General features: G+C 38.3%; 1 protein-coding gene across 2 annotated transcripts in view; it reads right to left on the minus strand.

Annotated features, from left to right (window-relative positions):
- Positions 1-11,258: 11,258 nt before the first annotated feature.
- LOC110961145 (CD166 antigen homolog) overlaps positions 11,259-12,544 on the minus strand; it is a 103,511-nt gene continuing 102,225 nt past the window's right edge. For both annotated transcript variants that reach the window (XM_051937670.1, XM_051937669.1), the window contains one exon: positions 11,259-12,211. The gene's annotated coding sequence lies outside the window, so the exon portion shown is untranslated. The remainder of the gene's footprint in view (positions 12,212-12,544) is intronic.

Raw genomic sequence — 12,544 nt, forward strand, 5'->3', positions numbered from 1 at the left:
TTGGAGTTGCAATAGCCTGACCTAAAAAGGAAAAACAACAAACAAAAGAGGCTATTGTGTAGGCAACAGCTTTTTTTTACTTGTTAAGTTATGACTGAGCAAACTGAAAGTTCAGTATGCCAAATCTCCATTAGGAAGCACACATACTTGTAAGCCTTAAACATGTGATGTGGTCATTGATCAAGCTGTAATACATTAATGACATTAATTAAAATGTATTGTTTTTCTACCGACAACAGCAAAACCGAAAGACGTCTCAACTAGATCGTCGGCAATAAGTTCCTCATCAGAGGACGAAAGGAAGAAGAAGAAGAAGCCCAAGAAAAAGAAGAAGAAGAAGAAGCAGAAAGCAAAAAAGAAAAGGTCTAAAAAGTAGATTATCTATGTGAATGAACAAATATTGTTTATAGTTCTAATTTTTAGTGGAGTTTGTGTGGCATTTTTGTTTTGGGGAATTGGGCACAATTACGTTTTTGTGAAATTTAGCAGTACTTTTGTATATAGTAGTTGAATATTATTTATATAGTGGTTTAGCTTATGTAGTACTTTCCTATAGTTAGTTTAAATAAATAGAATATTTTTTCTTATAAGTAAGAGTTATCAATAATGCATAATGTATTTATTATTTTGCTCTAGTTTGTGAATTGGTTATTTTCAAAATAAATTTATTTAATAATGGAAACAATGTTACAGAACCCTTTGTACTTACAGACAGGTCATGGGTACTTAGAGTGTAAGTACTCGGTACCTGCATAGGTAGGGAGGGTAGTTACAGGCAAAGTACTCAATAGTTGCACAGTAAGTGAAGCCAACAAGTGTTCACTTTATAAGACGGCCCGGTTCCCAGTTGTTGACCAGTAGTTGCAGGTAAAGTGCTGGGTTGTTGCAGTGGAAGTACTGGATAGTTAGACAGTAAGGAAAGACAAGGGTGATCTTAAGGGCTGGGTAACTTTAAAAGGTGAATTGGTGTCTCTGAAAAATAAAGATATTAAATAAATAAAGATGTTTTGTACGTCTGCATGTCTTGTCATTATTATGTGAAACACATACTCATCAATACCTTACAGTATTTCAGTTTATCATTGGTCTACACACTCTGTAGGGGTCCATGGTGATTCTTAAGAGGAAGTGGCACGTCAAGGTTTGTACAGTAAAGGCATATGTTCAGGAAAATGACACTGTTTTGATAAGTACATGGTAAAACACGGGAAACTACAGTGTAAGACTCCAGGACTTAAAGAGCTGCATGTGGAAATTGTGCACGGACGAATGCCTCAGTCAAGCACATGCATGGAGACTCTTCGGCTGCCTTCACACGACAAGTCTTATGATGTTTTCTGTGAGGCTCTGAATGCTACAGTCAGTTCTGTTCAAACAGGGTTTGGACTTGTTTAAAGTCACAACTTCAAGTGTTATGTAGCCAGTTAATGCTACCAAAACACATAAAATGTTAAAACAGATATGTTTAGTTGTTTTGACAATTGTTCTGAGGTGATGTAAGCTTGTGAGGCTAATACATGTTTCAGAAGAAGGTTCACAACAGTTCTTGTTTTTGCTGCTGTCAGGCTCAAATTGTTGTGTGTGACATTTAACATGTAACAGAAATGTGGCGGCATGTGAGTTGTTGCAAGATGACAGTTTAAAGGTGAGAGTTGAGAGAGTGAATTAATGAAATAGCTTATTTTTATGTGAAAGATTCAAAAACGATGGTTCAGGTTTGTGCATTCAACAAAATGTTTCCACACTTGTGGAAGACTGTCTTTGGAGAACAGTTGTAATATAAATGTTTGGAAGTTAAAGAAAATAGTTGTCACTTCTATTAAAAAATCTTTTTATTGGCACATTGTTTTAGTGCTTTTAAAAGCTGTCAAACTATTTAGCATGCAATAAAAGCAGTTTTATATCCCTTTGCTGTCTCTTTGGACATTGTTGTTTTCAAAGGCATTTATTTGAAATTCACAACTGGTCATAAAATTATGCACCAAAAATTTGCAGCATTCTTTTGAGTCTTGTTCGTTTCATTCTGATTATGTTAAGGTGAGGTGTGATATGTCTAGGTCTGTTGAAAAAATGTCCTTAAGAATATACACTGTATCCATGTCCCGTAGTGCAGCAGAAAAGGGACTTCCAGATCAGGCAATGATGTAACTTCAGCCTGTGTAAGCTGCCGGGGTAGTTGTGCATCAGGTACAGTGATGCCTTCTGGGTATGGGGTGTGAGGTCCTGTCCAGTCTATCCCATAATCAGCAGCAACCTGAAAGGAAAGCATAATTTGAAAGCAAGCTCTGTTATTAAGAAATGCACACTCCTCAAGTAATTAAAAAAAAAAAGTAAATGAGATTAGGGACTACGTGGTATGGCAAAACTTGATTTCAAATGTGGGTTGGACAACAAGATGTGCATGGAGTAAATTCATTCACTATAAAATTGTATAGATATTATTATAAATATTGTTTTACACCATTGAAATATCTATGCATATGTTTATATGTTAAAATTTAAAAATACCAAGTACAGAAACTACAGGACCTGTCACAGCTCTAACCAAGAATATATATTATTGTGCTACTAAACCACGTATAGTATTTTTTAAATGTCCAGGTTCTCCTAGCAGTGTTAGACAGCATACATGCACACTGTGTTTGTTAAATATGCTTTGGTAATTTCAATTTAAGAAATCAAAATAAATCTGGAATCTGAATCAGAAAGGGAGATCACACGCATTAGATTTTTTTCTTGGCAAGTGAACTGTCCACTACCAAAGTAGAAATAATAAAGTTAACATAAACAAATATAAAGGAAGACAGGAAGGTAAAGGTACAAGAGGGGATTTGTACCTCAACTGGTTCAGCAGCATTTCCCTCACGTGGCTGACTAAGCCACAGTTGCATGGGGGATTTCCCTCTGTCTGTACTCAAACTATGGTGATTCCAGGCTTCCTTGAATGCCTGAAGATGCTGCTGCAGCTGTGGGACGTAGCTCCAGTGGAGAGCGAATAACTCCAGTTCATTTTCAGGGTTTAGAAACCCTTCCACTTCAAAATTGAGAAATACTGTTTGGAACAAGTCAAGGACATTTCCATACACATCTCGCCATAATCTTTCAATTCTGTAGATTAAAAAAATAAAATACATAATTACTCTAAATTTTACAACTGCATGTATATAACAGGAATTTCCTTTCCAGTATTTTAAAAATATATCTGATACTCATGATCGTAATTAGTTACATAACCATGTATCACCTTTGATTATGTACACTGCGTCCAGTGATGTGGGAATGTCGGCCTGTTCCTCTCTGGCTCACCATGTAATGGGCCACAGCAACATTTTCCCCACCCTTCAGGAAGTTAATTTATAAACAGGCAAAAAGAAAAAAGGAATACTATTTTTCAAAAGTTCTGTTCTTTAGTACTTTTGTTGTTTCAATGCAGGAGGGAGTATTGTTGTTAATGCAACATTTCACTTTACCTTATCAGTTCTGGTTTTAAACCATAATGACAGGTCTTCACATACCTCAAGCCAGAACCTTTGCACAGGTGCGCAGGACCACATGGCATGGAGGTAACTGTCAGTCATGTTATCACTGCAGTGTGAGCAAATATCCGAATGGGACAGACCCATCCTGAACATCCTTTGTCCTGTATAATGAATTCTGTGCAGAATTTTAAATTGTATAAGTTGCATATTTGAGTTCTTTGACATTTTAAAGGTATTTAAACATATTTGTGACCATGCATTTTGATTAAGATTACTGGATAGGTCAGCTTCCCATTTTGCTGTAGGAAGAAAGATTGTATCTTCTAACTTTGATAATATTGTATATAGTTTTGATAATAGCTTTGGGGGACGAAAATTTAAGAATTCTTCTACTCTAAGAGGAAGCTGCCAGTGTAATTGGTTGAGGGTGTATTTTTTTCCTATAATCGATTTAAGTTGGTGGTATTCCAAAAAATTTTGTGTTGCTAATTCCATATTGTGAAGTGAGTGTGTGAAATGACAGAAAGTTACCATCTTCTATGATATGTTCTAACTGTTTTATCCCTTGATTTCTCCAGTGAGTAAACTGTATCATCTTTTTATTTTGTAGAATGTCAGGGTTATTCCAGATTGGAGTAAGTTTACATGGAATGACTGAAGACTTACTTAATTTTAGAAATTCCCACCAATCCATTAAAGAGGAGCTGATATTAATGCTTTTGAAACACTGATGAGATTTAATAGTTGTGCTGATAAATGGCAAGTCAGAAATGGCTATGTCCTCACATATTGCTTGCTCTACATCTAACCATAACTCATCTACATTACTAGGTTTTAGCCATTTGGAAATATACTGCAACTTACTAGCTAGGAAGTAGAGACTGAAGTTAGGTAAATCCAGTCCACCTCTATCTTTAGTCTGTTGTAGAGTCTTTAAACTGATACGTGATGTTTTGTTTTTCCAAAGAAATTTGGATATATATGAGTCCAGTGATTTAAACCAACAGGAGGATGGTTTGGATGGTATCATTGAGAATACATAATTAACTTTAGGTAAAACCATCATTTTAATAGTGGCAACTCTCCCCATGAGTGATAAAGGTAAGTGCTTCCACCGTATAAGATCATCCTCTATTGTTTTCAATAACTGAACATAATTTAGTTTTGTAAGTTCCGATATCCTGGGAGAGATATTTATGCCTAAATATCTGAGGTTTCCAGACTGTATTGTGATGTTAGATATTCTTGGTATGTCACAATTAATAGGCATGGCTGTAGTCTTGGACCAGTTGATAGAATAATCACATATCAATGAAAATTTATTAATAAGCGTAATTGTCTGGGAGATAGATGATTTGGAGTTATTTAGGAAAAGTAATACATCATCTGCATAAAGACTTATTTTATGTTCTATATTGTTGGATTGGATCCCTCTGATGTCTGTATTTTGTCTTATGGCAGCTGCAAGAGGTTCAATAAAGATGGCGAAAAGTGATGGAGAAAGTGGGCAGCCCTGCCTAGTGCCTCTCTGCAAACAGAAACTTGGAGAAGTCTGGTCATTGGTCTTAACACATGCAGCCGGGTTATTATAAAAGATTTTTATCCAGTCTATAAAAGATGGCCCAAAACCAAATCTGTTTAATGTTGCAAACAGAAATTTCCAATTTACTCGATCAAATGCTTTTTCTGTGTCTAACGAGATGATTGTGGATTCTAAATGATGTATTGTGGAATAATCTATTATGTTAATTAATCTGTGCATATTAGTAGAAGAATGTCTCCCTTTAATAAAACCTGTTTGATCAGGATGTATTATAAGGGGGGTTACTTTTTCTATTCTACTGGCGAGAGCTTTGCTGATAATTTTAAGATCTACATTTATTAATGAAATTGGATGGTAGCTAGATGGAAGTGTGGAGTATTTTTCTGGTTTTAATAACAAAATAATTCTGGCTAAGTTCATATTTGAAGGTATTTTTTGTTTGTTTTTAATTTCTGTTACCATTTTATGAAAGGTGGGAGCCAACGTTGTCCAAAATTCTTTATAGAATTCAACTGGATAGCCATCTGGACCGGGTGCTTTATTGTTCGGCATATGCTGCAGAGATTTATGAAGTTCTTCGACTGACAGAGGAGAATCCAACACCAATCTATTTTCATGTTGTAGTTTTGGTAGAGTAATTGAACTAAAGAACTGATTAATGTCCTCTTCTGTTGTCTTTATATGTGATTTGTATAATCCTTTATAGAAATCTCTAAAGGTATTATTTATCTTATCTGGGTCATGGCTGATGTTTCCATCTTGGTCTTTGACAGCAGAGATTGTTGTTTTCTCTTTGTTTACTTTTAATTGATTGGCTAGAAATTTACCAGATTTATTGCTATGTTCAAAGTTCTCTAAGCAAAGTCTTTGCACCATGAATTTAGTTTTTTTTATCTATAATTTCATTAAATTCAAGTTTAGCTTTACAGCTCAGTTACACCATTTCTGTGATGCTTGTGAAAATGGCTATGGGACAGTCACTTACTTGCTCTACTTGCATTTCTGAAGGACAGGCTGTGGTTAACAGGACCCCAATTTCTTTGCCAACTTGAAACAGAATGGCTTGTGAACCCAGAACCTGTGAGCCATCTCACCCTGGATGATCCAGAGGTAAAGAAAAGTGGTGCTGTAAATGCTTTGCAAACTGAAGAAGATCCCATGACTCACCTGATCCATCATTATTCCTATTGGAGCAGACTTAAAAGGGTTGTGGTGTGGTGGCTGAAATATAAACAATGGTTGTGGTCCTGCAGCAGAAAAAGGAAACAGCTAACAGGCAATCAGAGCAAAGAGAGCTTGAAGCAGAGAAACATGGAGCAGGAGATGTGCACGTTTAAAAGCACTGCTGTCCAGAAGGGTCTTACAGTGGAGACATGGAGAAGGCTGAGTTGGCCATAATTCAGTTTTGCCAAAGAAGAAAGTTCTCAGAAGAGATTCTGTAACTGGAAAAGGGCCGAAATGTTAAGAAAAACATTCATCTTATTTCCAAGGCTGGAGGATGGAGTCCTGCGAGTGGGAGGTCAGCTCAGTAGAGCAGCTATGCTTCTGGAGTCCAAGCATCTGATCATATTGTCAAAGTATCTCCATACTTCAGAATCAGAATCAGAATCACTTTTATTTGCCAAGTATGTGAGCACATACAAGGAATTTGACTCCGGTATTTTACAGTACCCTCTTGTACAAGACAAATAGAAAATTGAATAATAACATAAATTATCTAACAAAAAAATATAAAAATACTAACATAACTTTAACCTTACGTAATAAGAAAAATTAACATAACGTAATATAACATGACATAACATGACATAACATAACATAGCAACATAAAATAACTTAGTTTAAAGTTTTAACTTCTACCCTGTTGTTAAGAAACATCCATCAAGAGGTGGGACATAGTGGACGCAACCATATGTTGTCCAAGCTCAGGGAGAAATATTGGATGACAGGAGTAAGTACTGCCATAAGAAGAGTCCTGTCCAAGTGCACAATCTGCAAGAGACTTGATGCTACTCCAGTGTACCAGCAGATGTCAGACTTGCCCACAGAAAGGCTCAGGCCAGATAAACCTTCATTCACTTGTGTAGGTGTTGTGCGGAGCAGGAGGAGCACAGTCAAAAGATATGGTGTCATATTTACCTGTCTTGCATTGAGAGCTAGCCACATTGAGGTTGCACCATCTCTCAATTACTGCTCTGAGGCGTTTTATATCCAGAAGAGGACAGGTCCGCGAGCTGCGCTCAGACAATGGGACAGATTTTGTGGAAGCAGAATGTGAGCTGAAAGCAGCAATTGAGCAGTGGAACCAGGCAAAAGTGCATGATGTGTTATTCCAAAAAGGTATAAAGTGGACATTCAACCCCACTACTGGATCACATCATGGAGGAGCGTGAGAGAGGCTGATCAGATCTGTGAGGAAAGTCTTGAATTCCACCCTCAAAGTGCAAAATCTGGATGAGGAGTGACTACGCACAGTTCTCTGTGAAGTCGAGGTCATTATAAACAGCAGGCCCATCACTAAAACCTCCACCGATCCCAAAGTAACCAAACCACATGTTACTGCTCAAAAATCAGTCTCCATTGCCTCATGGAGAGTTTCAAGCAGCAGACCTGTTCGCACGGAGAAGATGGCGACAAGTTCAGTATGTATCTGCTCTCTTTTGGAAACGCTGGATTAAGGGGTACCTGCCTCTGCTGCAGGAATGGCAGAAATAAGACTGGTGTGCAGAGAAACCTTGTTACAGGATATCTGGTGCTTCTTATGGACAGTACAGCACCTCGCAATTCCTGGATAATGGGGCGTGTATTGCAGATGTTTCAGGACTGTAAAGGATTTGTTCGTCAAGTTCGGATCAAGGCTAAAATGAGTTGTTTGGACAGACCCATATCCAAGGTCTTTTTGTTGCTGGAAGCAGAGGAGGCAGCATAAGGACGTTGCTGACCTCCACAAGGACTATTTTTTCTAGACTTGGACTGAGAAAACATCTGCCTCTTTTGGACTATGGACTAGTCGGTCATACTGATGACCAGAAGAAGGAATACCCATGCATCTATTCATGAACTTGAGAAATTTATTAGACATGTAGCATTTTAAATTGAAGACGTAACGGATTATTTTGTCTCCTATCTATGTATTTTGAAAAGTCAATTATTATGTGGAACCTAATAATTAGGGGCTGGTGTGTAGAAGACACATTGAGGTATAAGTGCACTGTCTGTTTGAGTGTGCGTGTGTGTGCGTGCTGCAGAGGCAGTGTTTCACCTAGTGGGCGTGTGCATGTGAGAAAGGCTGTGCGTAAAGGCGCGCGCTCACCTATGGCACAGATGGAGAGTCAGGATCAGGCATAGCCGTATTTTTTGTCATTCTTCCATATCCCATTTTTACGGTTCAATTATATGTTTTTTTTAATGTCATGTTGTTCATACTGCTGCGCTCTGATAGCTCCATCTTTTTGTCCTGCAAAAATACACCAAAATTTATCTGAGGATCTGAGTGTATTTATACCTATAAAACTCCTTACAAATGTACGAACCCAGGACCTGACCTCACACTCTCAGCGGCTATAAGGCTTGGTGAGGGGAAGCCGCAATGCACACACACACACACACACACACACACACACACACACACACACACATATATGTATATATATATATATATATATATATATATATACACAAACACACACGCACGCACGCACACACACGCACACACACATTTCTGTCCTTTTAGAAGATGTTACATTGATTTAAGCACTATTATCAAACCTAACAAATGATCAGCACTAAAATAATTATTTCCAAAGCTGCAATGTGATGAAGTATACTCCATGCATGTAAATTGCTAGCTAAAAAGACTTTTCTTGGTGGGATTTTCATGACGTGCCACCTAAATAAAATGCTTTGTGAAAAAGTGGACATCTGAAGCACTGCAACCTTGACTATTCAAACACAATTCCAGAAAGGAACATTCAAAACGTAAAGGCATATACATCTAGTGTTTTATGTTGCTCATTCTTATGACTTCCAATGGGGCTCAGTAACAATATCACAGTAAATGGAAACAAACAGGGAGTTATTATGAAAAACCCTTTGACTGAACTTTTTATTCCCTCAAATCTACATTTTATTGTCAACAATAATACACAAAACTCTGTGTTTACAACACTACTATGACTTTCTCATTGTAACCTCTTTGGTTTCACTGATTAAACTGTTAAATCGAAAGGCATGAAAAGCACAGCGACTTGGTGCTTAACAATTTTGACCTACTGGTTTCATGTCATGCCACCACACAATATGATTTTGATTAAAAGAAAAAGGTTTATGACTTCTCTTGAACTGTCTTATCAAGGCTATGCTGGTTTACTGTGGTTGCATTGTGAGACAAACCAGAAAAACCCAGAGGATGACTATCTTTACGCACCTTATCTAATCTGCCAATCCACTGTCCTCAGTGGAGGACTGGGTGATCCTTTACATCAGCCAATCAATCAATCAATCAAACTTTATTTATATAGCACTTTTCATACAGAGTTGCAACACAAAGTGCTTCACAGATTAAAAACAATCCCGCTCCACCCACTCCACCCGCTAACCCGTCTTCCCCAAACCCAAAGATATAACACAAGAACACAGTCACACTATAACCAGACCCACCCCCCTCTCGCCCTCAACCATACACTAATGCAATGAATATTAAAATATAATATAAGGCTGGGCACAGATGAACCAGAAGAGGAAATGAACCCAAGGAGCCGTCTGCACCGAGAGCAGCAGGTCGCCCATGGCAACCAGGGCTCCAACACAGGACACCGAGAGGAGGAGCGGGAGTGACCCCCAAACCTCCACCAGGAACCCACAGCACAGCACCCTGACAGCCACAGGCGAGCCACGCTCCCAATGCAGAGAGCTCCCTCAGAGGAAACACTGGAATAAGAAAAAAATGATAAGAGCAGATAAAACATAAAAACATAGAACCCAAACTAAAAATAAATATCAGTTAAAAGCTTGATTAAAAAGGTGGGTCTTGAGCCTGCTCTTAAAAATATGAAGATTCTCTGCATCCCTGAAAACAAACAACAACAACAACATAATAATACAGTAAATAGTAAGCATAGATACTGTATGGCCTTATTCATCCTCATTTAACATTTCTACAACACAGTGCCATAAAAAAGTGGAATAAAAAAAGATCTTTCATAAGTAGGTTGCACACAGATGATAAATACATCAAATACGCATGAAAAACCAAACAAACAAATAAAACTGAACAATCAGACGTGGCATCAGTCAAGCTATTTCAAAGGGGAAACAACAATGTGCTGCATTAAACTGAATCTAATTTTACCATGAACAACACAACAGAACACACTTCTGCATTTTTTTGTTGTTACACTTTTCTAATGTATTAGCTTTTCCTTTAGCCTTCTCTGATAATCCTTTGTAACTTAAAGTAATTAAAAAGTCCTTGAGATTAACAAAATGTGAATGGGACTGAAGAGGAACAAATTTGTGTTTTTTACAAAATAGTTCATTAGTGGTGGAGTGTGCCATAACACTTCAATGCTCCACAGTGCATCTAATTCACATTTACACAACTGCAACTTAAAGGGGAACTTCATTTTTTTTCAACCTGGGGTCTGTTTCCATATGTCATTTCATACATGTGAGTGATGGAGAAATGAATTTTTGACATAGCTCCAGTATTTAGCCAGGCAGGCAGCTTAGCAGCTCAGCCAGCAGCTCGGCTAGTGAAAAGTATGGGGCAGCTGGCCCCCCCGCGTCAAAGTCCGCCCTAACGTGCTTTTGCCCCACACTGACCGGCTCAGATAGTCTCAATGAGTGTCCCACAACATACTAGAGATGAGAAGTGAACGAAAACCTCCACATTACCTGGCGATCACTCTTTGTTGTGGTCTGTATCCAAAACTCGTGCCAAAACCGGTGTTTTGGTGCGAGCTCTCGCGCGATTTCGGAACGAGATTTGCTTTCTAGCGTCCTGAGATTTGGTTACAGACCACAACCAAGAGCGATTGCCAGGTAATGTGGAGGTTTTTGTTCACTTTTCATCTCTAGTATGTTGTGGGACACTCATTGAGACTATCTGAGCCGGTCAGTGTGGGGCAAAAGCACGTTAGGGCGGACTTTGACGCGGGGGGGCCAGCTGCCCCATACTTTTCGCTAGTTGAGCTGCTAGCTGAGCTGCTAAGCTGCCTGCCTGGCTAAATACTGGAGCTATGTCGAAAATTCATTTCTCCATCACTCACATGTATGAAATGGCATATGGAAACAGACCCCAGGTTGAAAAAAAACGAAGTTCCCCTTTAAAACGCACTCAGGTTGGTTCGTTGGGTAACAAAGAAATGCTTCATACCAACAAACAAATCATTCAAAGTTTCTAATTTAATATTTTGAAGATAGCTGGGGTTTTTGTGTTGTTAATTAAATATTCAAATAATTGTTTTGCCAGCAGTTGAAATCCAGAAATTAAGAGATGGTAAGATTATCTTTTGAATAGTCTGAGAACAGTCTCAGTAAACAGCAGTGAAAAGTCATTTTATCTGAGCACAGCTGAATACAGGATTCTCCACACACAGTCAAATCAAAAATGAAAAGTAAAAATAAACATAGGCACTGTCACCCAGGGCACATACATAATTATAATTAGTTATGCAGACCTTAAAAAATGTACAAGGAATTTACATTCTTTGAAGAAATTCAAGAATAACAACACAAAGTCCTTAAAGAAAAATTAAAGCGCCAAAAAAACCCTCCACACATCCATCCATCCATTCTCTATGCACCGCTTTATCCTCATTAGTGTTGCGGGGGGTGCTGGAGCCTATCCCAAATGACTCAGGCGAAGGCAGGGGACACCCTGGACAGGTCGCCAGTCTGTCGCAGGGCTACATACGTCCCTCCACACAGCTTCACAAAATTGCCAAAATAAAACAACAGTGAGCACTTACCAAGAACACACAAAAAATGAATGACACAGTAACACACGACTGCCTCAGTGCAGATTTCAGAAAACGAAGTGGGACAGCAGACTGAAGGCTGGACCAGGTGGAAAACTGATTGTGGCTGCCGATGTGGAGCCTAATGGAGCGCTTCAGCAGCCAACGGAGAGTCCGTATTTTGATGCTGCAAGGCTGCTGTCGACTGCTTCTTCCCCACAGAGACATACCTAGAAATACAGTAATTAAAAATAATTTATTCTTACAAGATTTTAAACAAACTGTAAAAAAAAAAAGTCATACACAAATCTAATGTCACATTCATCTTGACAGAAATGAAAACCGAAGAATTCATGACAAATGACAGTGTCCTGTTGTCCCTTATACAGGGCTCTGAATCAGGGCATGGCAGAGCCCTGTCTGATTTCGTCACATGGTGAGACGACAATTATCTTGATCTCAATGTTACTAAAACAAAAGACATAATAATTGACTTCAGGAAAAAACCTGCAAAACAGGAAGTCAGCATTATAAAAACAAAGAAGAGGTCGAAATTGTAGACA

Source organism: Acanthochromis polyacanthus, chromosome 17, assembly GCF_021347895.1.
Source record: "Acanthochromis polyacanthus isolate Apoly-LR-REF ecotype Palm Island chromosome 17, KAUST_Apoly_ChrSc, whole genome shotgun sequence".
NCBI lineage: Eukaryota > Metazoa > Chordata > Actinopteri > Pomacentridae > Acanthochromis > Acanthochromis polyacanthus.